Genomic DNA, 26,922 nt, shown 5'->3' with positions numbered 1-26,922 from the left:
CTTGGTGCCTCTTTCCGTGTCCTGCTGATGATAAGGATGGCTTGATAACATTTTCTAAGCCCAGTATTTTGAGAAAAGAAGTAAGTGAAGAAGAAGTGTGGAGTCGAAAGTGGTTCTCCAATTTCTCTCCACTTGCTAAAATTGCAAAGTCTCCATTATAGCATAGAAGAGAGCGTTAAAGTCGGGGATGGAAGAGGATGAAAATGGGAAGTTTACTTATAGAGAGAAGTGAGAAATGCCCTGTGTGCACACACAGGTGTCGGACCATAGAATACATTTGATTAATGCCTATAGAAAAGAGCTATGCATGTGTGCCTCAGTGGCCTAATGGATAAGGCACTGGCCTCTTAAGCCAGGGATTGTAGGTTCAAGTCCCATCTGAGGTGATAACAAAAATCCTTCCTCTTTCTTTTCCAGAAAATTAGGTAGATTTATTACATGCTTCCTCTCAGAAGTTTATGAGGGATTAGGTACTTTGAAACGGTCCCATTTTACTTGTGTACACTTCACCGTCATGTTAGTGTTCTGAAACTGCAAAGTAGATTTTTAAATGCCTATTTTTGTGAGATGCATTTTCGACCGGCCAGAACATATTCCTTTGGAAAAAATGATATGAATTGGATTGGTGTGAATCTTATTTCTAGAGGTGGTGACAGGCTTTCAGCTACTTGAATAGGTCACGTCTGGAAACGTCCAGAGCTATGTAGAGCACACAAATGAGCTTTAAACTCATGAGGAAAGAGGTTTGTATGCAAAAAGGAAAACAAAAGCATATAGTACTCATAAAATTCTCAATATATAGATTCCAAAAAAGTGCTTCCAGCTGAAAGAACACTATGGGATGTAAACCTGAATACCTTTCAATAATATGTTCTCCATCCATGCATACCACCTACATGATAAAAATCATCGCAGGTGAATGGATGACCGCGTGGCCAAATGGATAAGGCGTCTGACTTCGGATCAGAAGATGGAGGGTTCAAGTCCCTTCGTGGTCATTTTTGGGCAATGGTCACACAATCTGCTTTACATTCAGAGTGGAAAAATTATTTTCCAATACTCTTGTAGTCCTCACTTTCTCATTACTAATCATTAATAAAGTGGAGTACATACTGTAAACTCAATCAGGTTGCATCTTCAGTCTAACTACTTGTGCATTTTAGTGGCATTAAAAAGTGCTTCTATGCCGACGCACTGATTATGTAATAGGTTTGCAGAATTTTGACGTGACAGAATGGGTTTTTAGTTTAAGTGTGTGTAGAAGAACTGCAAGGTGTGTGCCTATGTGTGCATAGAGTGCTACATGTGTAAAGTCTGTATGATTTGGGCAGTTAAAGCGCTGATTTTGCCTCCGAGTAAGAAAAGTACTACAAAAAATGTATAAAGGATCGGCACATTGGCTGCCTTTGCTGCTGCCCCCGTTGCCTAATTTGTAGTGAAATGGTTAAGTTGCAGAGTGTGGTTGAACTTGGTTAGGAGACTTGGTGCCTCTTTCCGTGTCCTGCTGATGATAAGGATGGCTTGATACCATTTTCTAAGCCAAGTATATTGAGAAAAGAAGTAAGTGAAGAAGAAGTGTGGAGTCCAAAGTGGTTCTCCAATTTCTCTCCACTTGCTAAAATTGCAAAGTCTCCATTATAGCATAGAAGAGAGCGTTAAAGTCGGGGATGGAAGAGGATGAAAATGGGAAGTTTACTTATAGAGAGAAGTGAGAAATGCCCTGTGTGCACACACCGGTGTCTGACCATAGAATACATTTAAATAATGCCTCTAGAAAAGAGCTATGCATGTGTGCCTCAGTGGCGTCATGGATAAGGCACTGGCCTCCTAAGCCAGGGATTGTGGGTTTGAGTCCCATCTGAGGTGATAACAAAAATCCACCCTCTTTCTTTTCCAGAAAATTAGGTAGATTTATTACATGCTTCCTCTCAGAAGTTTATGAGGGATTAGGTACTTTGAAACGGTCCCATTTTACTTGTGTACACTTCACAGTCATGTTAGAGTTCTGAAACTGTAAAGTAGATTTTTAAATGCCTATTTTTGTGAGATGCATTTTCGACCGGCCAGAACATATTCCTTTGGAAAAAATGATTTGAATTGGATTGGTGTGAATCTTGTTTCTAGAGGTGGTGACAGGCTTTCAGCTACTTGAATAGGTCAAGCCAGGATTCATAAAACGTATACAACCTATGTGAGTGTGAAAAATTAGCATATGCAGGACGGAGCAATTTGTACTACTTTCAAAACAGTTTCACTCCAAGTCTGGAAACGTCCAGAGCTATGTAGAGCACACAAATGAGCTTTAAACTCATGAGGAAAGAGGTTTGTATGCAAAAAGGAAAACAAAAGCATATAGTACTCATAAAATTCTCAATATATAGATTCCAAAAAAGTGCTTCCAGCGAAAAGAGCTGAAAGAACACTATGGGATGTAAACCTGAATACCTTTCAATAATATGTTCTCCATCCATGCATACCACCTACATGATAAAAATCATCGCAGGTGAACGGATGACCGTGTGGCCCAATGGATAAGGCGTCTGACTTCGGATCAGAAGATTGAGGGTTCAAGTCCCTTCGTGTTCGTTTTTGGCCAATGGTCACACAATCTGCTTTACATTCAGAGTGGAAAAATTATTTTCCAATACTCTTGTAGTCCTCACTTTCTCATTACTAATCATTAATAAAGTGGAGTACATACTGTAAACTCAATCAGGTTGCATCTTCAGTCTAACTACTTGTGCATTTTAGTGGCATTAAAAAGTGCTTCTATGCTGACGCACTGAATATGTAATAGGTTTGCAGAATTTTGACGTGACAGAATGGGTTTTAGCTTAAGTGTGTGTAGAAGAACTGCAAGGTGTGTGCCTATGTGTGCATAGAGTGCTACATTGGTAAAATCTGTATGATTTGGGCAGTTAAAGTGCTGATTTTGCCTCTGAGTAAGAAAAGTACTACACAAAATGTATAAAGGATCGGCACATTGGCTGCCTTTGCTGATGCCCCCGCTGCCTAATTTGTAGTGCAATGGTTAAGTTGCAGAGTGTGGTTGAACTTGGTTAGGAGACTTGGTGCCTCTTTCCGTGTCCTGCTGATGATAAGGATGGCTTGATACCATTTGCTAAGCCCAGTATATTGAGAAAAGAAGTAAGTGAAGAAGAAGTGTGGAGTCGAAAGTGGTTCTCCAATTTCTCTCCACTTGCTAAAATGGCAAAGTCTCCATTATAGCATAGAAGAGAGCGTTAAAGTCGGGGATGGAAGAGGATGAAAATGGGAAGTTTACTTATAGAGAGAAGTGAGAAATGCCCTGTGTGCACACACCGGTGTCTGACCATAGAATACATTTAAATAATGCCTCTAGAAAAGCGCTATGCATGTGTGTCTCAGTGGCCTAATGGATAAGGCACTGGCATCCTAAGCCAGGGATTGTGGGTTTGAGTCCCAGTCTGAGGTGATAACAAAAATCCTCCCTCTTTCTTTTTCAGAAAATTAGGTAGATTTATTACATGCTTCCTCTCAGAAGTTTATGAGGTATTAGGTACTTTGAAACAGTCCCATTTATTTGTGTACACTTCACAGTCATGTTAGTGTTCTGAAACTGTAAAGTATATTTTTAAATGCCTATTTTTGTGAGATGCATTTTCGACCGGCCAGAAAATATTCCTTTGGAAAAAATTATTTGAATTGGATTGGTGTGAATCTTGTTTCTAGAGGTGGTGACAGGCTTTCAGCTACTTGAATAGGTCAAGCCAGGATTCATAAAACTTATACAACCTATGTGAGTGTGAAAAATTAGCATATGCAGGAAGGAGCAATTTGTACTACTTTCAAAACAGTTTCACTCCACGTCTGGAAACGTCCAGAGCTATGTAGAGCATACAAATGAGCTTTAAACTCATGAGGAAAGAGGTTTGTATGCAAAAAGGAAAACAAAAGCATATCGTACTCATAAAATTCTCAATATATAGATTCCAAAAAAGTGCTTCCAGCGAAAAGAGCTGAAAGAACACTATGGGATGTAAACCTGAATACCTTTCAATAATATGTTCTCCATCCATGCATACCACCTACATGATAAAAATCACCTCAGGTGAACGGATGACCGCGTGGCCTAATGGATACGGCGTCTGACTTCAGATCAGAAGATTGAGGGTTCAAGTCCCTTGTGGTCGTTTTTGGCCAATGGTCACACAATCTGCTTTACATTCTGAGTGGAAAAAGTATTTTCCAATACTCTTGTAGTCCTCACTTTCTCATTACTAATCATTAATAAAGTGGAGTACATACTGTAAACTCATTCAGGTTGCATCTGCAGTCTAACTACTTGTGCATTTTAGTGGCATTAAAAAGTGCTTCTATGCCGACGCACTGAATATGTAATAGGTTTGCAGAATTTTGACGTGACAGAATGGGTTTTAGCTTAAGTGTGTGTAGAAGAACTGCAAGGTGTGTGCCTATGTGTGCATAGAGTGCTACATGTGTAAAATCTGTATGATTTGGGCAGTTAAAGTGCTGATTTTGCCTCCGAGTAAGAAAAGTACTACACAAAATGTATAAAGGATCGGCACATTGGCTGCCTTTGCTGATGCCCCCGTTGCCTAATTTGTAGTGCAATGGTTAAGTTGCAGAGTGTGGTTGAACTTGGTTAGGAGAATTGGTGCCTTTTTCCGTGTCCTGCCGATGATAAGGATGGCTTGATACCATTTGCTAAGCCCAGTATATTGAGAAAAGAAGTAAGTGAAGAAGAAGTGTGGAGTCGAAAGTGGTTCTCCAATTTCTCTCCACTTGCTAAAATTGCAAAGTCTCCATTATAGCATAGAAGAGAGCGTTAAAGTCGGGGATGGAAGAGGATGAAAATGGGAAGTTTACTTATAGAGAGAAGTGAGAAATGCCCTGTGTGCACACACCGGTGTCTGACCATAGAATACATTTAAATAATGTCTCTAGAAAAGAGCTATGCATTTGTTCCTCAGTGCCTAACGGATAAGGCACTGACCTCCTAAGCCAGGGATTGTGGGTTCAAGTCCCATCTGAGGTGATAACAAAAAATCCTCCCTCTCTCTTTTCCAGAAAACTAGGTAGATTTATTAAATGCTTCCTCTCAGAAGTTTATGAGGGATTAGGTACTTTGAAACGGTCCCATTTTACTTGTGTACACTTCACAGTCATGTTAGTGTTCTGAAACTGCAAAGTATATTTTTAAATGCCTATTTTTGTGAGATGCGTTTTCGACCGGCCAGAACATATTCCTTAGGAAAAAATGATTTGAATTGGATTGGTGTGAATCTTGTTCTAGAGGTGGTGACAGGCTTTCAGCTACTTGAATAGGTCAAGCCAGGATTCATAAAACTTATACAACCTATGTGAGTGTGAAAAATTAGCATATGCAGGAAGGAGCAATTTGTCCTACTTTCAAAACAGTTTCACTCCACGTCTGGAAACGTCCAGAGCTATGTAGACCATACAAATGAGCTTTAAACTCATGAGGAAAGAGGTTTGTATGCAAAAAGGAAAACAAAAGCATATCGTACTCATAAAATACTCAATATATAGATTCCAAAAAAGTGCTTCCAGCGAAAAGAGCTGAAAGAACACTATGGGATGTAAACCTGAATACCTTTCAATAATATGTTCTCCATCCGTGCATACCACCTACATGATAAAAATCATCTCAGGTGAACGGATGACCGCGTGGCCTAATGGATAAGGCGTCTGATTTCGGATCAGAAAATTGAGGGTACGAGTCCCTTCGTGGTTGTTTTCGGCCAATGGTCACACAATCTGCTTCACATTCAGAGTGGAAAAAGTATTTTCCAATACTCTTGTAGTCCTCACTTTCTCATTACTAATCAATAATAAAGTGGAGTACATACTGTAAACTCATTCAGGTTGCATCTTCAGTCTAACTACTTGTGCATTTTAGTGGCATTAAAAAGTGCTTCTATGCCGACGCACTGAATATGTAATAGGTTTGCAGAATTTTGACGTGACAGAATGGGTTTTTAGCTTAAGTGTGTAGAAGAACTGCAAGGTGTGTGCCTATGTGTGCATAGAGTGCTACATGTGTAAAATCTGTATGATTTGGGCAGTTAAAGTGCTGGTTTTGCCTCAGAGTAAGAAAAGTACTACACAAAATGTATAAAGGATCGGCACATTGGCTGCCTTTGCTGATGCCCCCGTTGCCTAATTTGTAGTGCAATGGTTAAGTTGCAGAGTGTGGTTGAACTTGGTTAGGAGACTTGGTGCCTCTTTCCGTGTCCTGCTGATGATAAGGATGGCTTGATAACATTTTCTAAGCCCAGTATTTTGAGAAAAGAAGTAAGTGAAGAAGAAGTGTGGAGTCGAAAGTGGTTCTCCAATTTCTCTCCACTTGCTAAAATTGCAAAGTCTCCATTATAGCATAGAAGAGAGCGTTAAAGTCGGGGATGGAAGAGGATGAAAATGGGAAGTTTACTTATAGAGAGAAGTGAGAAATGCCCTGTGTGCACACACAGGTGTCGGACCATAGAATACATTTGATTAATGCCTATAGAAAAGAGCTATGCATGTGTGCCTCAGTGGCCTAATGGATAAGGCACTGGCCTCTTAAGCCAGGGATTGTAGGTTCAAGTCCCATCTGAGGTGATAACAAAAATCCTTCCTCTTTCTTTTCCAGAAAATTAGGTAGATTTATTACATGCTTCCTCTCAGAAGTTTATGAGGGATTAGGTACTTTGAAACGGTCCCATTTTACTTGTGTACACTTCACCGTCATGTTAGTGTTCTGAAACTGCAAAGTAGATTTTTAAATGCCTATTTTTGTGAGATGCATTTTCGACCGGCCAGAACATATTCCTTTGGAAAAAATGATATGAATTGGATTGGTGTGAATCTTATTTCTAGAGGTGGTGACAGGCTTTCAGCTACTTGAATAGGTCACGTCTGGAAACGTCCAGAGCTATGTAGAGCACACAAATGAGCTTTAAACTCATGAGGAAAGAGGTTTGTATGCAAAAAGGAAAACAAAAGCATATAGTACTCATAAAATTCTCAATATATAGATTCCAAAAAAGTGCTTCCAGCTGAAAGAACACTATGGGATGTAAACCTGAATACCTTTCAATAATATGTTCTCCATCCATGCATACCACCTACATGATAAAAATCATCGCAGGTGAATGGATGACCGCGTGGCCTAATGGATAAGGCGTCTGACTTCGGATCAGAAGATGGAGGGTTCAAGTCCCTTCGTGGTCATTTTTGGGCAATGGTCACACAATCTGCTTTACATTCAGAGTGGAAAAATTATTTTCCAATACTCTAGTAGTCCTCACTTTCTCATTACTAATCATTAATAAAGTGGAGTACATACTGTAAACTCAATCAGGTTGCATCTTCAGTCTAACTACTTGTGCATTTTAGTGGCATTAAAAAGTGCTTCTATGCCGACGCACTGATTATGTAATAGGTTTGCAGAATTTTGACGTGACAGAATGGGTTTTTAGTTTAAGTGTGTGTAGAAGAACTGCAAGGTGTGTGCCTATGTGTGCATAGAGTGCTACATGTGTAAAGTCTGTATGATTTGGGCAGTTAAAGCGCTGATTTTGCCTCCGAGTAAGAAAAGTACTACAAAAAATGTATAAAGGATCGGCACATTGGCTGCCTTTGCTGCTGCCCCCGTTGCCTAATTTGTAGTGAAATGGTTAAGTTGCAGAGTGTGGTTGAACTTGGTTAGGAGACTTGGTGCCTCTTTCCGTGTCCTGCTGATGATAAGGATGGCTTGATACCATTTTCTAAGCCAAGTATATTGAGAAAAGAAGTAAGTGAAGAAGAAGTGTGGAGTCCAAAGTGGTTCTCCAATTTCTCTCCACTTGCTAAAATTGCAAAGTCTCCATTATAGCATAGAAGAGAGCGTTAAAGTCGGGGATGGAAGAGGATGAAAATGGGAAGTTTACTTATAGAGAGAAGTGAGAAATGCCCTGTGTGCACACACCGGTGTCTGACCATAGAATACATTTAAATAATGCCTCTAGAAAAGAGCTATGCATGTGTGCCTCAGTGGCGTCATGGATAAGGCACTGGCCTCCTAAGCCAGGGATTGTGGGTTTGAGTCCCATCTGAGGTGATAACAAAAATCCACCCTCTTTCTTTTCCAGAAAATTAGGTAGATTTATTACATGCTTCCTCTCAGAAGTTTATGAGGGATTAGGTACTTTGAAACGGTCCCATTTTACTTGTGTACACTTCACAGTCATGTTAGAGTTCTGAAACTGTAAAGTAGATTTTTAAATGCCTATTTTTGTGAGATGCATTTTCGACCGGCCAGAACATATTCCTTTGGAAAAAATGATTTGAATTGGATTGGTGTGAATCTTGTTTCTAGAGGTGGTGACAGGCTTTCAGCTACTTGAATAGGTCAAGCCAGGATTCATAAAACTTATACAACCTATGTGAGTGTGAAACATTAGCATATGCAGGAAGGAGCAATTTGTACTACTTTCAAAACAGTTTCACTCCACGTCTGGAAACGTCCAGAGCTATGTAGAGCATACAAATGAGCTTTAAACTCATGAGGAAAGAGGTTTGTATGCAAAAAGGAAAACGAAAGCATATCGTACTCATAAAATTCTCAATATATAGATACCAAAAAAGTGCTTCCAGTGAAAAGAGCTGAAAGAACACTATCGGATGTAAACCTGAATACCTTTCAATAATATGTTCTCCATCCATGCATACCACCTACATGATAAAAATCATCTCAGGGGAACAGATGACCGCGTGGCCTAATGGATAAGGCGTCTGACTTCGGATCAGAAAATTGAGGGTACGAGTCCCTTCGTGGTTGTTTTCGGCCAATGGTCACACAATCTGCTTCACATTCAGAGTGGAAAAAGTATTTTCCAAAACTCTTGTAGTCCTCACTTTCTCATTACTAATCAATAATAAAGTGGAGTACATACTGTAAACTCATTCAGGTTGCATCTTCAGTCTAACTACTTGTGCATTTTAGTGGCATTAAAAAGTGCTTCTATGCCGACGCACTGAATATGTAATAGGTTTGCAGAATTTTGACGTGACAGAATGGGTTTTTAGCTTAAGTGTGTAGAAGAACTGCAAGGTGTGTGCCTATGTGTGCATAGAGTGCTACATGTGTAAAATCTGTATGATTTGGGCAGTTAAAGTGCTGATTTTGCCTCCGAGTAAGAAAAGTACTACACAAAATGTATAAAGGATCGGCACATTGGCTGCCTTTGCTGATGCCCCCGTTGCCTAATTTGTAGTGCAATGGTTAAGTTGCAGAGTGTGGTTGAACTTGGTTAGGAGACTTGGTGCCTCTTTCCGTGTCCTGCTGATGATAAGGATGGCTTGATAACATTTTCTAAGCCCAGTATATTGAGAAAAGAAGTAAGTGAAGAAGAAGTGTGGAGTCGAAAGTGGTTCTCCAATTTCTCTCCACTTGCTAAAATTGCAAAGTCTCCATTATAGCATAGAAGAGAGCGTTAAAGTCGGGGATGGAAGAGGATGAAAATGGGAAGTTTACTTATAGAAAGAAGTGAGAAATGCCCTGTGTGCACACACAGGTGTCGGACTTAGAATACATTTAAATAATGCCTATAGAAAAGAGCTGTGCATGTGTGCCTCAGTGGCCTAATGGATAAGTCACAGGCCTCCTAAGCCAGGGATTGTGGGTTCAAGTCCCATCTGAGGTGATAACTAAAATACTCCCTCTTTCTTTTCCAGAAAATTAGGTAGATTTATTACATGCTTCCTCTCAGAAGTTTATGAGGGATTAGGTACTTTGAAACGGTCCCATTTTACTTGTGTACACTTCACAGTCATGTTAGTGTTCTGAAACTGCAAAGTAGATTTTTAAATGCCTATTTTTGTGAGATGCATTTTCGACCGGCCAGAACATATTCCTTTGGAAAAAATGATTTGAATTGGATTGGTGTGAATCTTGTTTCTAGAGGTGGTGACAGGCTTTCAGCTACTTGAATAGGTCAAGCCAGGATTCATAACACTTATACAACCTATGTGAGTGTGAAAAATTAGCATATGCAGGAAGGAGCAATTTGTACTACTTTCAAAACAGTTTCACTCCACGTCTGGAAACGTCCAGAGCTATGTAGAGCACACAAATGAGCTTTAAACTCATGAGGAAAGAGGTTTGTATACAAAAAGGAAAACAAAAGCATATCGTACTCATAAAATTCTCAATATATAGATTCCAAAAAAGTGCTTCCAGCGAAAAGAGCTGAAAGAACACTATGGGATGTAAACCTGAATACCTTTCAATAATATGTTCTCCATCCATGCATACCACCTACATGATAAAAATCATCTCAGGTGAACGGATGACTGCGTGGCCTAATCGATAAGGCTTCTGACTTCGGATCAGAAAATTGAGGGTTCGAGTCCCTTCGTGGTTATTTTTGGCCAATGGTCACACAATCTGCTTTACATTCAGAGTGGAAAAAGTATTTTCCAATACTCTTGTAGTCCTCACTTTCTCATTACTAATCATTAATAAAGTGGAGTACATACTGTAAACTCATTCAGGTTGCATCTTCAGTCTAACTACTTGTGCATTTTAGTGGCATTAAAAAGTGCTTCTATGCCGACGCACTGAATATGTAATAGGTTTGCAGAATTTTGAAGTGACAGAATGGGTTTTAAGCTTAAGTGTGTGTAGAAGAACTGCAAGGTATGTGCCTATGTGTGCATAGAGTGCTACATGTGTAAAATTTGTATGATTTGGGCAGTTAAAGTGCTGATTTTGCCTCCGAGTAAGGAAAGTACTGCACAAAATGTATAAAGGATCAGCACATTGGCTGCCTTTGCTGATGCCCCCGTTGCCTAATTTGTAGTGCAATGGTTAAGTTGCAGAGTGTGGTTGAACTTGGATAGGAGACTTGGTGCCTCTTTCCGTGTCCTGCTGATGAGAAGGATGGCTTGTTACCATTTTCTAAGCCCAGTATATTGAGAAAAGAAGTAAGTGAAGAAGAAGTGTGGAGTCGAAAGTGGTTCTCCAATTTCTCTCCACTTGCTAAAATTGCAAAGTCTCCATTATAGCATAGAAGAGAGCGTTAAAGTCGGGGATGGAAGAGGATGAAAATGGGAAGTTTACTTATAGAGAGAAGTGAGAAATGCCCTGTGTGCACACACCGGTGTCTGACCATAGAATACATTTAAATAATGCCTCTAGAAAAGAGCTATGCATGTGTTCCTCAGTGCCTAACGGATAAGGCACTGACCTCCTAAGCCAGGGATTGTGGGTTCAAGTCCCATCTGAGGTGATAACAAAAAATCCTCCCTCTCTCTTTTCCAGAAAACTAGGTAGATTTATTAAATGCTTCCTCTCAGAAGTTTATGAGGGATTAGGTACTTTGAAACGGTCCCATTTTACTTGTGTACACTTCACAGTCATGTTAGTGTTCTGAAACTGCAAAGTATATTTTTAAATGCCTATTTTTGTGAGATGCATTTTCGACCGGCCAGAACATATTCCTTTGAAAAAAATGATTTGAATTGGATTGGTGTGAATCTTGTTCTAGAGGTGGTGACAGGCTTTCAGCTACTTGAATAGGTCAAGCCAGGATTCATAAAACTTATACAACCTATGTGAGTGTGAAAAATTAGCATATGCAGGAAGGAGCAATTTGTCCTACTTTCAAAACAGTTTCACTCCACGTCTGGAAACGTCCAGAGCTATGTAGACCATACAAATGAGCTTTAAACTCATGAGGAAAGAGGTTTGTATGCAAAAAGGAAAACAAAAGCATATCGTACTCATAAAATACTCAATATATAGATTCCAAAAAAGTGCTTCCAGCGAAAAGAGCTGAAAGAACACTATGGGATGTAAACCTGAATACCTTTCAATAATATGTTCTCCATCCGTGCATACCACCTACATGATAAAAATCATCTCAGGTGAACGGATGACCGCGTGGCCTAATGGATAAGGCGTCTGACTTCGAATCAGAAGATTGAGGGTTCAAGTCCCTTTGTGGTCAATTCTGGCCAATGGTCACACAATCTGCTTTACATTCAGAGTGGAAAAAGTCTTTTCCAATACTCTTGTAGTCCTCACTTTCTCATTACTAATCATTAATAAAGTGGAGTACATACTGTAAACTCATTCAGGTTGCATCTTCAGTCTAACTACTTGTGCATTTTAGTGGCATTAAAAAGTGCTTCTATGCCGATTCACTGAATATATAATAGGTTTGCAGAATTTTGACGTGACAGAATGGGTTTTTAGCTTAAGTGTGTGTAGAAGAACTGCAAGGTGTGTGCCTATGTGTGCATAGAGTGCTACATGTGTAAAATCTGTATGATTTGGGCAGTTAAAGTGCTGATTTTGCCTCCGAGTAAGAAAAGTACTACACAAAATCTATAAAGGATCGGCACATTGGCTGCCTTTGCTGATGCCCCCGTTGCCTAATTTGTAGTGCAATGGTTAAGTTGCAGAGTGTGGTTGAACTTGGTTAGGAGACTTGGTGCCTCTTTCCGTGTCCTGCTGATGATAAGGATGGCTTGATAACATTTTCTAAGCCCAGTATATTGAGAAAAGAAGTAAGTGAAGAAGAAGTGTGGAGTCGAAAGTGGTTCTCCAATTTCTCTCCACTTGCTAAAATTGCAAAGTCTCCATTATAGCATAGAAGAGAGCGTTAAAGTCGGGGATGGAAGAGGATGAAAATGGGAGGTTTACTTATAGAGAGAAGTGAGAAATGCCCTGTGAGCACACACAGGTGTCTGACCATAGAATACATTTAAATAATGCCTATAGAATAGAGCTAAGCCTGTGTACCTCAGTGGCCTAATGGATAAGGCACTGGCCTCCTAAGCCAGGGATTGTGGGTTAGAGTCCCATCTGAGGAGATAACAAAAATCCTCCCTCTTTCTTTTCCAGAAAATTAGGTAGATTTATTACATGCTTCCTCTCAGTTCTGAAACTGCAAAGTACATTTTTAAATGCCTATTTTTGTGAGATGCATTTTCGACCGGCCAGAACATATTCCTTTGGAAAAAATGATATGAATTGGATTGGTGTGAATCTTGTTTCTAGAGGTGGTGACAGGCTTTCAGCTACTTGAATAGGTCAAGCCAGGATTCATAAAACTTATACAACCTATGTGAGTGTGAAAAATTAGCATATGCAGGAAGGAGCAATTTGTACTACTTTCAAAACAGTTTCACTCCACGTCTGGAAACGTCCAGAGCTATGTAGAGCATACAAATGAGCTTTAAACTCATGAGGAAAGAGGTTTGTATGCAAAAAGGAAAACAAAAGCATATCATACTCATAAAATTCTCAATATATAGATTCCAAAAAAGTGCTTCCAGCGAAAAGAGCTGAAAGAACACTATGGGATGTAAACCTGAATACCTTTCAATAATATGTTCTCCATCCATGCATACCACCTACATGATAAAAATCATCTCAGGGGAACAGATGACCGCGTGGCCTAATGGATAAGGCGTCTGACTTCGGATCAGAAAATTGAGGGTACGAGTCCCTTCGTGGTTGTTTTCGGCCAATGGTCACACAATCTGCTTCACATTCAGAGTGGAAAAAGTATTTTCCAATACTCTTGTAGTCCTCACTTTCTCATTACTAATCAATAATAAAGTGGAGTACATACTGTAAACTCATTCAGGTTGCATCTTCAGTCTAACTACTTGTGCATTTTAGTGGCATTAAAAAGTGCTTCTATGCCGACGCACTGAATATGTAATAGGTTTGCAGAATTTTGACGTGACAGAATGGGTTTTTAGCTTAAGTGTGTAGAAGAACTGCAAGGTGTGTGCCTATGTGTGCATAGAGTGCTACATGTGTAAAATCTGTATGATTTGGGCAGTTAAAGTGCTGGTTTTGCCTCAGAGTAAGAAAAGTACTACACAAAATGTATAAAGGATCGGCACATTGGCTGCCTTTGCTGATGCCCCCTTTGCCTAATTTGTAGTGCAACGGTTAAGTTGCAGAGTGTGGTTGAACTTGGTTAGGAGACTTGGTGCCTCTTTCCGTGTCCTGCTGATGATAAGGATGGCTTGATAACATTTTCTAAGCCCAGTATTTTGAGAAAAGAAGTAAGTGAAGAAGAAGTGTGGAGTCGAAAGTGGTTCTCCAATTTCTCTCCACTTGCTAAAATTGCAAAGTCTCCATTATAGCATAGAAGAGAGCGTTAAAGTCGGGGATGGAAGAGGATGAAAATGGGAAGTTTACTTATAGAGAGAAGTGAGAAATGCCCTGTGTGCACACACAGGTGTCGGACCATAGAATACATTTGATTAATGCCTATAGAAAAGAGCTATGCATGTGTGCCTCAGTGGCCTAATGGATAAGGCACTGGCCTCTTAAGCCAGGGATTGTGGGTTCAAGTCCCATCTGAGGTGATAACAAAAATCCTTCCTCTTTCTTTTCCAGAAAATTAGGTAGATTTATTACATGCTTCCTCTCAGAAGTTTATGAGGGATTAGGTACTTTGAAACGGTCCCATTTTACTTGTGTACACTTCACCGTCATGTTAGTGTTCTGAAACTGCAAAGTAGATTTTTAAATGCCTATTTTTGTGAGATGCATTTTCGACCGGCCAGAACATATTCCTTTGGAAAAAATGATATGAATTGGATTGGTGTGAATCTTGTTTCTAGAGGTGGTGACAGGCTTTCAGCTACTTGAATAGGTCACGTCTGGAAACGTCCAGAGCTATGTAGAGCACACAAATGAGCTTTAAACTCATGAGGAAAGAGGTTTGTATGCAAAAAGGAAAACAAAAGCATATAGTACTCATAAAATTCTCAATATATAGATTCCAAAAAAGTGCTTCCAGCTGAAAGAACACTATGGGATGTAAACCTGAATACCTTTCAATAATATGTTCTCCATCCATGCATACCACCTACATGATAAAAATCATCGCAGGTGAATGGATGACCGCGTGGCCTAATGGATAAGGCGTCTGACTTCGGATCAGAAGATTGAGGGTTCAAGTCCCTTCGTGGTCATTTTTGGCCAATGGTCACACAATCTGCTTTACATTCAGAGTGGAAAAATTATTTTCCAATACTCTTGTAGTCCTCACTTTCTCATTACTAATCATTAATAAAGTGGAGTACATACTGTAAACTCAATCAGGTTGCATCTTCAGTCTAACTACTTGTGCATTTTAGTGGCATTAAAAAGTGCTTCTATGCCGACGCACTGATTATGTAATAGGTTTGCAGAATTTTGACGTGACAGAATGGGTTTTTAGTTTAAGTGTGTGTAGAAGAACTGCAAGGTGTGTGCCTATGTGTGCATAGAGTGCTACATGTGTAAAGTCTGTATGATTTGGGCAGTTAAAGCGCTGATTTTGCCTCCGAGTAAGAAAAGTACTACAAAAAATGTATAAAGGATCGGCACATTGGCTGCCTTTGCTGATGCCCCCGTTGCCTAATTTGTAGTGAAATGGTTAAGTTGCAGAGTGTGGTTGAACTTGGTTAGGAGACTTGGTGCCTCTTTCCGTGTCCTGCTGATGATAAGGATGGCTTGATACCATTTTCTAAGCCCAGTATATTGAGAAAAGAAGTAAGTGAAGAAGAAGTGTGGAGTCCAAAGTGGTTCTCCAATTTCTCTCCACTTGCTAAAATTGCAAAGTCTCCATTATAGCATAGAAGAGAGCGTTAAAGTCGGGAATGGAAGAGGATGAAAATGGAAAGTTTACTTATAGAGAGAAGTGAGAAATGCCCTGTGTGCACACACCGGTGTCTGACCATAGAATACATTTAAATAATGCCTCTAGAAAAGAGCTATGCATGTGTGCCTCAGTGGCCTCATGGATAAGGCACTGGCCTCCTAAGCCAGGGATTGTGGGTTTGAGTCCCATCTGAGGTGATAACAAAAATCCACCCTCTTTCTTTTCCAGAAAATTAGGTAGATTTATTACATGCTTCCTCTCAGAAGTTTATGAGGGATTAGGTACTTTGAAACGGTCCCATTTTACTTGTGTACACTTCACAGTCATGTTAGTGTTCTGAAACTGCAAAGTATATTTTTAAATGCCTATTTTTGTGAGATGCATTTTCGACCGGCCAGAACATATTCCTTTGGAAAAAATGATTTGAATTGGATTGGTGTGAATCTTGTTTCTAGAGGTGGTGACAGGCTTTCAGCTACTTGAATAGGTCAAGCCAGGATTCATAAAACTTATACAACCTATGTGAGTGTGAAAAATTAGCATATGCAGGAAGGAGCAATTTGTACTACTTTCAAAACAGTTTCACTCCACGTCTGGAAACGTCCAGAGCTATGTAGAGCATACAAATTAGCTTTAAAATCATGAGGAAAGAGATTTGTATGCAAAAAGGAAAACAAAAGCATATCGTACTCATAAAATTCTCAATATGTAGATTCCAAAAAAGTGCTTCCAGCTAAAAGAGCTGAAAGAACACTATGGGATGTAAACCTGAATACCTTTCAATAATATGTTCTCCATCCATGGATACCACCTAGATGATAAAAATCATCTCAGGTGAACGGATGACCGCGTTGCCTAATGGATAAGGCGTCTGTCTTCGGATCAGAAGATTGAGGGTTCGAGTCCCTTCGTGGTCGTTTTTGGCCAATGGTCACACATTCTGCTTTACATTCAGAGTGGAAAAAGTATTTTCCAATACGCTTGTAGTCCTCACTTTCTCATTACTAATCATTAATAAAGTGGAGTACATACTGTAAACTCATTCAGGTTGCATCTTCAGTCTAACTACTTGTGCATTTTAGTGGCATTAAAAAGTGCTTCTATGCCGACGCACTGAATATGTAATAGGTTTGCAGAATTTTGACGTGACACAATGGGTTTTTAGCTTAAGTGTGTGTAGAAGAACTGCAAGGTGTGTGCCTATGTGTGCATAGAGTGCTATATGTGTAAAATCTGTATGATTTGGGCAGTTAAAGTGCTGATTTTGCCTCCGAGTAAGAAAAGTACTACACAAAATGTATAATAGATCGGCACATTGGCTGCCTTTGCTGATGCCCCCGTTGCCTAATTTGTAGTGCAATGGTTAAGTTGCAGAGTGTGGTTGAAATTGGTTAGGAGACTTGGTGCCTCTTTCCGTGTCCTGCTGATGATAAGGATGGCTTGATACCATTTCCTAAGCCCAGTATATTGAGAAAAGAAGTAAGTGAAGAAGAAGTGTGGAGTCGAAAGTGGTTCTCCAATTTCTCTCCACTTGCTAAAATTGCAAAGTCTCCATTATAGCATAGAAGAGAGCGTTAAAGTCGGGGATGGAAGAGGATGAAAATGGGAAGTTTACTTATAGAGAGAAGTGAGAAATGCCCTGTGTGCACACACCGGTGTCTGACCATAGAATACATTTAAATAATGTCTCTAGAAAAGAGCTATGCATTTGTTCCTCAGTGCCTAACGGATAAGGCACTGACCTCCTAAGCCAGGGATTGTGGGTTCAAGTCCCATCTGAGGTGATAACAAAAAATCCTCCCTCTCTCTTTTCCAGAAAATTAGGTAGATTTGTTACATGCTTCCTCTCACAAGTTTATTAGGTACTTTGAAACAGTCCCATTTTACTTGTGTACACTTCACAGTCATGTTAGTGTTCTGAAACTGTAAAGTATATTTTTAAATGCCTATTTTTGTGAGATGCATTTTTGACCGGCTAGAACATTTTCCTTTGGAAAAAATGATTTGAATTGGATTGGTGTGAATCTTGTTTCTAGAGGTGGAGACAGGCTTTCAGCTACTTGAATAGGTCAAGCCAGGATTCATAAAATTGCTACAACCTATGTGAGTGTGAAAAATTAGCATATGCAGGAAGGAGCAATTTGTACTACTTTCAAAACAGTTTCACTCCACATCTGGAAACGTCCAGAGCTATGTAGAGCACACAAATGAGCTTTAAACTCACGAGGAAAGAGGTTTGTATGCAAAAAGGAAAACAAAAGCATATCGTACTCATAAAATTCTCAATATATAGATTCCAAAAAAGTGCTTCCAGCGAAAAGAGCTGAAAGAACACTATGGGATGTAAACCTGAATACCTTTCAATAATATGTTCTCCATCCATGCATACCACCTACATGATAAAAATCATCTCAGGTGAACGGATGACCGCGTGGCCTAATGGATAAGGCGTCTGACTTCGGATCAGAAGATTGAGGGTTCAAGTCCCTTCGTGGTCATTTTTGGCCAATGGTCACACAATCTTCTTTACATTCAGAGTGAAAAAAGTATTTTCCAATACTCTTGTAGTCCTCACTTTCTCATTACTAATAATTAATAAAGTGGAGTACATACTGTAAACTCATTCAGGTTGCATCTTCAGTCTAACTACTTGTGCATTTTAGTGGCATTAAAAAGTGCTTTTATGCCGATGCACTGAATATGTAATAGGTTTGCAGAATTTTGACGTGACAGAATGGGTTTTAGCTTAAGTGTGTATAGAAGAACTGCAAGGTGTGTGCCTATGTGTGCATAGAGTGCTACATTGGTAAAATCTGTATGATTTGGGCAGTTAAAGTGCTGATTTTGCCTCCGAGTAAGAAAAGTACTACACAAAATGTATAAATGATCGGCACATTGTCTGCCTTTGCTGATGCCCCCGTTGCCTAATTTGTAGTGCAATGGTTAAGTTGCAGAGTGTGGTTGAACTTGGTTAGGAGACTTGGTGCCTCTTTCCGTGTCCTGCTGATGATAAGGATGGCTTGATACCATTTGCTAAGCCCAGTATATTGAGAAAAGAAGAAAGTGAAGAAGAAGTGTGGCGGCGAAAGTGGTTCTCCAATTTCTCTCCACTTGCTAAAATTGCAAAGTCTCCATTATAGCATAGAAGAGGGCGTTAAAGTCGGGGACGGAAGAGGATGAAAATGGGAAGTTTACTTATAGAGAGAAGTGAGAAATGCCCTGTGTGCACACACCGGTGTCTGACCATAGAATACATTTAAATAATGCCTCTAGAAAAACACTATGCATGTGTGTCTCAGTGGCCTAATGGATAAGGCACTGGCATCCTAAGCCAGGGATTGTGGGTTTGAGTCCTAGTCTGAGGTGATAACAAAAATCCTCCCTCTTTCTTTTTCAGAAAATTAGGTAGATTTATTACATGCTTCCTCTCAGAAGTTTATGAGGTATTAGGTACTTTGAAACAGTCCCATTTATTTGTGTACACTTCACAGTCATGTTAGTGTTCTGAAACTGTAAAGTATATTTTTAAATGCCTATTTTTGTGAGATGCATTTTCGACCGGCCAGAAAATATTCCTTTGGAAAAAATTATTTGAATTGGATTGGTGTGAATCTTGTTTCTAGAGGTGGTGACAGGCTTTCAGCTACTTGAATAGGTCAAGCCAGGATTCATAAAACTTATACAACCTATGTGAGTGTGAAAAATTAGCATATGCAGGAAGGAGCAATTTGTACTACTTTCAAAACAGTTTCACTCCACGTCTGGAAATTTCCAGAGCTATGTAGAGCATACAAATGAGCTTTAAACTCATGAGGAAAGAGGTTTGTATGCAAAAAGGAAAACAAAAGCATATCGTACTCATAAAATTCTCAATATATAGATTCCAAAAAAGTGCTTCCAGCGAAAAGAGCTGAAAGAACACTATGGGATGTAAACCTGAATACCTTTCAATAATATGTTCTCCATCCATGCATACCACCTACATGATAAAAATCACCTCAGGTGAACGGATGACTGCGTGGCCTAATGGATAAGGCGTCTGACTTCGGATAAGAAGATTGAGGGTTCAAGTCCCTTGTGGTCGTTTTTGGCCAATGGTCACACAATCTGCTTTACATTCTGAGTGGAAAAAGTATTTTCCAATACTCTTGTAGTCCTCACTTTCTCATTACTAATCATTAATAAAGTGGAGTACATTCAGGTTGCATCTTCAGTCTAACTACTTGTGCATTTTAGTGGCATTAAAAAGTGCTTCTATGCCGACGCACTGAATATGTAATAGGTTTGCAGAATTTTGAAGTGACAGAATGGGTTTTTAGCTTAAGTGTGTGTAGAAGAACTGCAAGGTATGTGCCTATGTGTGCATAGAGTGCTACATGTGTAAAATTTGTATGATTTGGGCAGTTAAAGTGCTGATTTTGCCTCCGAGTAAGAAAAGTACTACACAAAATGTATAAAGGATCAGCACATTGGCTGCCTTTGCTGATGCCCCCGTTGCCTAATTTGTAGTGCAATGGTTAAGTTGCAGAGTGTGGTTGAACTTGGATAGGAGACTTGTTGCCTCTTTCCTTGTCCTGCTGATGATAAGGATGGCTTGATACCATTTTCTAAGCCCAGTATATTGAGAAAAGAAGTAAGTGAAGAAGAAATGTGGAGTCGAAAGTGGTTCTCCAATTTCTCTCCACTTGCTAAAATTGCAAAGTCTCCATTATAGAATAGAAGAGAGCGTTAAAGTCGGGGATGGAAGAGGATGAAAATGGGAAGTTTACTTGTAGAGAGAAGTGAGAAATGCCCGGTGTGCACACACCGGTGTCTGACCATAGAATACATTTAAATAATGCCTCTAGAAAACAGCTACGCATGTGTGCCTCAGTGCCTAACGGATAAGGCACTGGCCTCCTAAGCCAGGGATTGTGGGTTCAAGTCCCATCTGAGGTGATAACAAAAATCCTCCCTCTTTCTTTTCCAGAAAATGAGGTAGATTTATTAAATGCTTCCTCTCAGAAGTTTATGAGGGATTAGGTACTTTGAAACGGTCCCATTTTACTTGTGTACACTTCACAGTCATGTTAGTGTTCTGAAACTGCAAAGTATATTTTTAAATGCCTATTTTTGTGAGATGCATTTTCAACCGGCCAGAACATATTCCTTTGGAAAAAATGATTTGAATTGGATTGGTGTGAATGTAGTTTCTAGAGGTGGTGACCGGCTTTCAGCTACTTGAATAGGTCAAGCCCGGATTCATAAAACTTATACAACCTATGTGAGTGTGAAAAATTAGCATATGCAGGAAGGAGCAATTTGTCCTACTTTCAAAACAGTTTCACTCCACGTCTGGAAAAATCCAGAGCTATGTAGACCATACAAATGAGCTTTAAACTCATGAGGAAAGAGGTTTGTATGCAAAAAGGAAAACAAAAGCATATCGTACTCATAATTTACTCAATATATAGATTCCAAAAAAGTGCTTCCAGCGAAAAGAGCTGAAAGAACACTATGGGATGTAAACCTGAATACCTTTCAATAATATGTTCTCCATCCATGGATACCACCTAGATGATAAAAATCATCTCAGGTGAACGGATGACTGCGTGGCCTAATGGATAAGGCGTCTGACTTCGGATCAGAAGATTGAGGGTTCGAGTTCCTTCGTGGTTGTTTTTGGCCAATGGTCACACAATCTTCTTTACATTCAGAGTGAAAAAAGTATTTTCCAATACTCTTGTAGTCCTCACTTTCTCATTACTAATCATTAATAAAGTGGAGTACATACTGTAAACTCATTCAGGTTGCATCTTCAGTCTAACTACTTGTGCATTTTAGTGGCATTAAAAAGTGCTTCTATGCCGACGCACTGAATGTGTAATAGGTTTGCAGAATTTTGACGTGACAATGGGTTTTAGCTTAAGTGTGTGTAGAAGAACTGCAAGGTGTGTGCCTATGTGTGCATAGAGTGCTACATGTGTAAAATCTGTATGATTTGGGCAGTTAAAGTGCTGATTTTGCCTCCGAGTAAGAAAAGTACTACACAAAATGTATAAAGGATCGGCACATTGGCTGCCTTTGCTGATGCCCCTGTTGCCTAATTTGTAGTTCAATGGTTAAGTTGCAGAGTGTGGTTGAACTTGGTTAGGAGACTTGGTGCCTCTTTCCGTGTCCTGCTGATGATAAGGATGGCTTGATACCATTTGCTAAGCCCAGTATATTGAGAAAAGAAGTAAGTGAAGAAGAAGTGTGGAGTCGAAAGTGGTTCTCCAATTTCTCTCCACTTGCTAAAATTGCAAAGTCTCCATTATAGCATAGAAGAGAGCGTTAAAGTCGGGGATGGAAGAGGATGAAAATGGGAAGTTTACTTATAGAGAGAAGTGAGAAATGCCCTGTGTGCACACACCAGTGTCTGACCATAGAATACATTTAAATAATGCCTCTAGAAAAGAGCTATGCATGTGTGCCTCAGTGGCCTAATGGATAAGGCACTGACCTCCTAAGCCAGGGATTGTGGGTTTGAGTCCCATCTGAGGTGATTACAAAAATCCTCCCTCTTTCTTTTCCAGAAAATTAGGTAGATTTATTACATGCTTCCTCTCAGAAGTTTATGAGGGATTAGGTACTTTGAAACGGTCCCATTTTACTTGTGTACACTTCACAGTCATGTTAGTGTTCTGAAACTGCAAAGTATATTTTTAAATGCATATTTTTGTGAGATGCATTTTCGACCGGCCAGAACATATTCCTTTGGAAAAAATGATTTGAATTGGATTGGTGTGAATCTTGTTTCTAGAGGTGGTGACAGGCTTTCAGCTACTTGAATAGGTCAAGCCAGGATTCATAAAACTTATACAACCTATGTGAGTGTGAAAAATTAGCATATGCAGGAAGGAGCAATTTGTACTACTTTCAAAACAGTTTCACTCCACGTCTGGAAACGTCCAGAGCTATGTAGAGCATACAAATGAGCTTTAAACTCATGAGGAAAGAGGTTTGTATGCAAAAAGGAAAACAAAAGCATATCGTACTCATAAAATTCTCAATATATAGATTCCAACAAAGTGCTTCCAGCTAAAAGAGCTGAAAGAACACTATGGGATGTAAACCTGAATACCTTTCAATAATATGTTCTCCATCCATGCATACCACCTACATGATAAAAATCATTTCAGGTGAACGGATGACTGCGTGGCCTAATGGATAAGGCGTCTGACTTCGGATCAGAAAATTGAGGGTTCGAGTCCCTTCGTGGTTGTTTTTGGCCAATGGTCACACAATCTGCTTTACATTCAGAGTGGAAAAAGTATTTTCCAATACTCTTGTAGTCCTCACTTTCTCATTACTAATCATTAATAAAGTGGAGTACATACTGTAAACTCATTCAGGTTGCATCTTCAGTCTAACTACTTGTGCATTTTAGTGGCATTAAAAAGTGCTTCTATGCCGACGCACTGAATATGTAATAGGTTTGCAGAATTTTGACGTGACAGAATGGGTTTTAGCTTAAGTGTGTGTAGAAGAACTGCAAGTTGTGTGCCTATGTGTGCATAGAGTGCTACATGTGTAAAATCTGTATGATTTGGGCAGTTAAAGTGCTGATTTTGCCTCCGAGTAAGAAAAGTACTACACAAAATGTATAAAGGATCGGCACATTGGCTGCCTTTGCTGATGCCCCCGTTGCCTAATTTGTAGTGCAATGGTTAAGTTGCAGAGTGTGGTTGAACTTGTTTAGGAGACTTGGTGCCTCTTTCCGTGTCCTGCTGATGATAAGGATGGCTTGATAACATTTTCTAAGCCCAGTATATTGAGAAAAGAAGTAAGTGAAGAAGAAGTGTGGAGTCGAAAGTGGTTCTCCAATTTCTCTCCACTTGCTAAAATTGCAAAGTCTCCATTATAGCATAGAAGAGAGTGTTAAAGTCGGGGATGGAAGAGGATGAAAATGGGAAGTTTACTTATAGAGAGAAGTGAGAAATGCCCTGTGTGCACACACCGGTGTCTGACCATAGAATACATTTAAATATTGCCTCTAGAAAAGAGCTATGCATGTGTGTCTCAGTGGCATAATGGATAAGGCACTGGCCTCCTAAACCAAGGATTGTGGGTTCGAGTCCCATCCGAGGTGATAACAAAAATCCTCCCTCTTTCTTTTCCAGAAAATTAGGTAGATTTATTACATGCTTCCTCTCACAAGTTTATTAGGTACTTTGAAACAGTCCCATTTTACTTGTATACACTTCACAGTCATGTTAGTGTTCTGAAACTGTAAAGTATATTTTTAAATGCCTATTTTTGTGACATGCATTTTTGACCGGCTAGAACATATTCCTTTGGAAAAAATGATTTGAATTGGATTGGTGTGAATCTTGTTTCTAGAGGTGGTGACAGGCTTTCAGCTACTTGAATAGGTCAAGCCAGGATTCATAAAACTGATACAACCTATGTGAGAGTGAAAAATTAGCATATGCAGGAAGGAGCAATTTGTACTACTTTCAAAACAGTTTCACTCCACATCTGGAAACGTCCAGAGCTATGTAGAGCACACAAATGAGCTTTAAACTCATGAGGAAAGAGGTTTGTATGCAAAAAGGAAAACAAAAGCATATCGTACTCATAAAATTCTCAATATATAGATTCCAAAAAAGTGCTTCCAGCGAAAAGAGCTGAAAGAACACTATGGGATGTAAACCTGAATACCTTTCAATAATATGTTCTCCATCCATGCATACCACCTACATGATAAAAATCACCTCAGGTGAACGGATGACCGCGTGGCCTAATGGATAAGGCGTCTGACTTCAGATCAGAAGATTGAGGGTTCAAGTCCCTTGTGGTCGTTTTTGGCCAATGGTCACACAATCTGCTTTACATTCTGAGTGGAAAAAGTATTTTCCAATACTCTTGTAGTCCTCACTTTCTCATTACTAATCATTAATAAAGTGGAGTACATTCAGGTTGCATCTTCAGTCTAACTACTTGTGCATTTTAGTGGCATTAAAAAGTGCTTCTATGCCGACGCACTGAATATGTAATAGGTTTGCAGAATTTTGAAGTGACAGAATGGGTTTTTAGCTTAAGTGTGTGTAGAAGAACTGCAAGGTATGTGCCTATGTGTGCATAGAGTGCTACATGTGTAAAATTTGTATGATTTGGGCAGTTAAAGTGCTGATTTTGCCTCCGAGTAAGAAAAGTACTACACAAAATGTATAAAGGATCGGCACATTGGCTGCCTTTGCTGATGCCCCCGTTGCCTAATTTGTAGTGCAATGGTTAAGTTGCAGAGTGTGGTTGAACTTGGTCAGGAGACTTGGTGCCTCTTTCCGTGTCCTGCTGATGATAAGGATGGCTTGATAACATTTTCTAAGCCCAGTATATTGAGAAAAGAAGTAAGTGAAGAAGAAGTGTGGAGTCGAAAGTGGTTCTCCAATTTCTCTCCACTTGCTAAAATTGCAAAGTCTCCATTATAGCATAGAAGAGAGCGTTAAAGTCGGGGATGGAAGAGGATGAAAATGGGAAGTTTACTTATAGAGAGAAGTGAGAAATGCCCTGTGTGCACACACCGGTGTCTGACCATAGAATACATTTAAATATTGCCTCTAGAAAAGAGCTATGCATGTGTGTCTCAGTGGCCTAATGGATAAGGCACTGGCCTCCTAAACCAGGGATTGTGGGTTCAAGTCCCATCCGAGGTGATAACAAAAATCCTCCCTCTTTCTTTTCCAGAAAATTAGGTAGATTTATTACATGCTTCCTCTCACAAGTTTATTAGGTACTTTGAAACAGTCCCATTTTACTTGTATACACTTCACAGTCATGTTAGTGTTCTGAAACTGTAAAGTATATTTTTAAATGCCTATTTTTGTGACATGCATTTTTGACCGGCTAGAACATATTCCTTTGGAAAAAATGATTTGAATTGGATTGGTGTGAATCTTGTTTCTAGAGGTGGTGACAGGCTTTCAGCTACTTGAATAGGTCAAGCCAGGATTCATAAAACTGATACAACCTATGTGAGAGTGAAAAAATAGCATATGCAGGAAGGAGCAATTTGTACTACTTTCAAAACAGTTTCACTCCACATCTGGAAACGTCCAGAGCTATGTAGAGCACACAAATGAGCTTTAAACTCATGAGGAAAGAGGTTTGTATGCAAAAAGGAAAACAAAAGCATATCGTACTCATAAAATTCTCAATATATAGATTCCAAAAAAGTGCTTCCAGCGAAAAGAGCTGAAAGAACACTATGGGATGTAAACCTGAATACCTTTCAATAATATGTTCTCCATCCATGCATACCACCTACATGATAAAAATCACCTCAGGTGAACGGATGACCGCGTGGCCTAATGGATAAGGCGTCTGACTTCAGATCAGAAGATTGAGGGTTCAAGTCCCTTGTGGTCGTTTTTGGCCAATGGTCACACAATCTGCTTTACATTCTGAGTGGAAAAAGTATTTTCCAATACTCTTGTAGTCCTCACTTTCTCATTACTAATCATTAATAAAGTGGAGTACATTCAGGTTGCATCTTCAGTCTAACTACTTGTGCATTTTAGTGGCATTAAAAAGTGCTTCTATGCCGACGCACTGAATATGTAATAGGTTTGCAGAATTTTGAAGTGACAGAATGGGTTTTTAGCTTAAGTGTGTGTAGAAGAACTGCAAGGTATGTGCCTATGTGTGCATAGAGTGCTACATGTGTAAAATTTGTATGATTTGGGCAGTTAAAGTGCTGATTTTGCCTCCGAGTAAGAAAAGTACTACACAAAATGTATAAAGGATCGGCACATTGGCTGCCTTTGCTGATGCCCCCGTTGCCTAATTTGTAGTGCAATGGTTAAGTTGCAGAGTGTGGTTGAACTTGGATGGGAGACTTGGTGCCTCTTTCCGTGTCCTGCTGATGATAAGGATGGCTTGATACCATTTTCTAAGCCCAGTATATTGAGAAAAGAAGTAAGTGAAGAAGAAGTGTGGAGTCGAAAGTGGTTCTCCAATTTCTCTCCACTTGCTAAAATTGCAAAGTCTCCATTATAGCATAGAAGAGAGCGTTAAAGTCGGGGATGGAAGAGGATGAAAATGGGAAGTTTACTTGTAGAGAGAAGTGAGAAATGCCCTGTGTGCACACACCGGTGTCTGACCATAGAATACATTTAAATAATGCCTCTAGAAAACAGCTACGCATGTGTGCCTCAGTGCCTAACGGATAAGGCACTGGCCTCCTAAGCCAGGGATTGTGGGTTAAAGTCCCATCTGAGGTGATAACAAAAATCCTCCC

At 39.6% G+C, this 26,922-nt stretch overlaps 5 non-coding genes across 5 annotated transcripts; all 5 read left to right on the top strand.

The window, feature by feature from the left end:
* The first annotated feature begins 925 nt into the window (after positions 1-925).
* Positions 926-998, top strand: TRNAR-UCG (transfer RNA arginine (anticodon UCG)). The gene has a single exon. It is a non-coding gene; the product is annotated as a tRNA-Arg (tRNA).
* A 6,165-nt stretch (positions 999-7,163) lies between these two features.
* On the top strand, positions 7,164-7,236 carry TRNAR-UCG (transfer RNA arginine (anticodon UCG)). Its single transcript has one exon. It is a non-coding gene; the product is annotated as a tRNA-Arg (tRNA).
* A 4,687-nt stretch (positions 7,237-11,923) lies between these two features.
* TRNAR-UCG (transfer RNA arginine (anticodon UCG)) lies at positions 11,924-11,996 on the top strand. Its single transcript has one exon. It is a non-coding gene; the product is annotated as a tRNA-Arg (tRNA).
* A 2,922-nt stretch (positions 11,997-14,918) lies between these two features.
* On the top strand, positions 14,919-14,991 carry TRNAR-UCG (transfer RNA arginine (anticodon UCG)). Its single transcript has one exon. It is a non-coding gene; the product is annotated as a tRNA-Arg (tRNA).
* Positions 14,992-18,087: 3,096 nt separating this feature from the next.
* Positions 18,088-18,160, top strand: TRNAR-UCG (transfer RNA arginine (anticodon UCG)). Its single transcript has one exon. It is a non-coding gene; the product is annotated as a tRNA-Arg (tRNA).
* Positions 18,161-26,922: the final 8,762 nt, after the last annotated feature.

Source organism: Triturus cristatus, chromosome 4_1, assembly GCF_964204655.1.
Source record: "Triturus cristatus chromosome 4_1, aTriCri1.1, whole genome shotgun sequence".
Lineage (NCBI taxonomy): Eukaryota > Metazoa > Chordata > Amphibia > Caudata > Salamandridae > Triturus > Triturus cristatus.
This window is presented reverse-complemented; position numbering and strand designations above follow the sequence as displayed.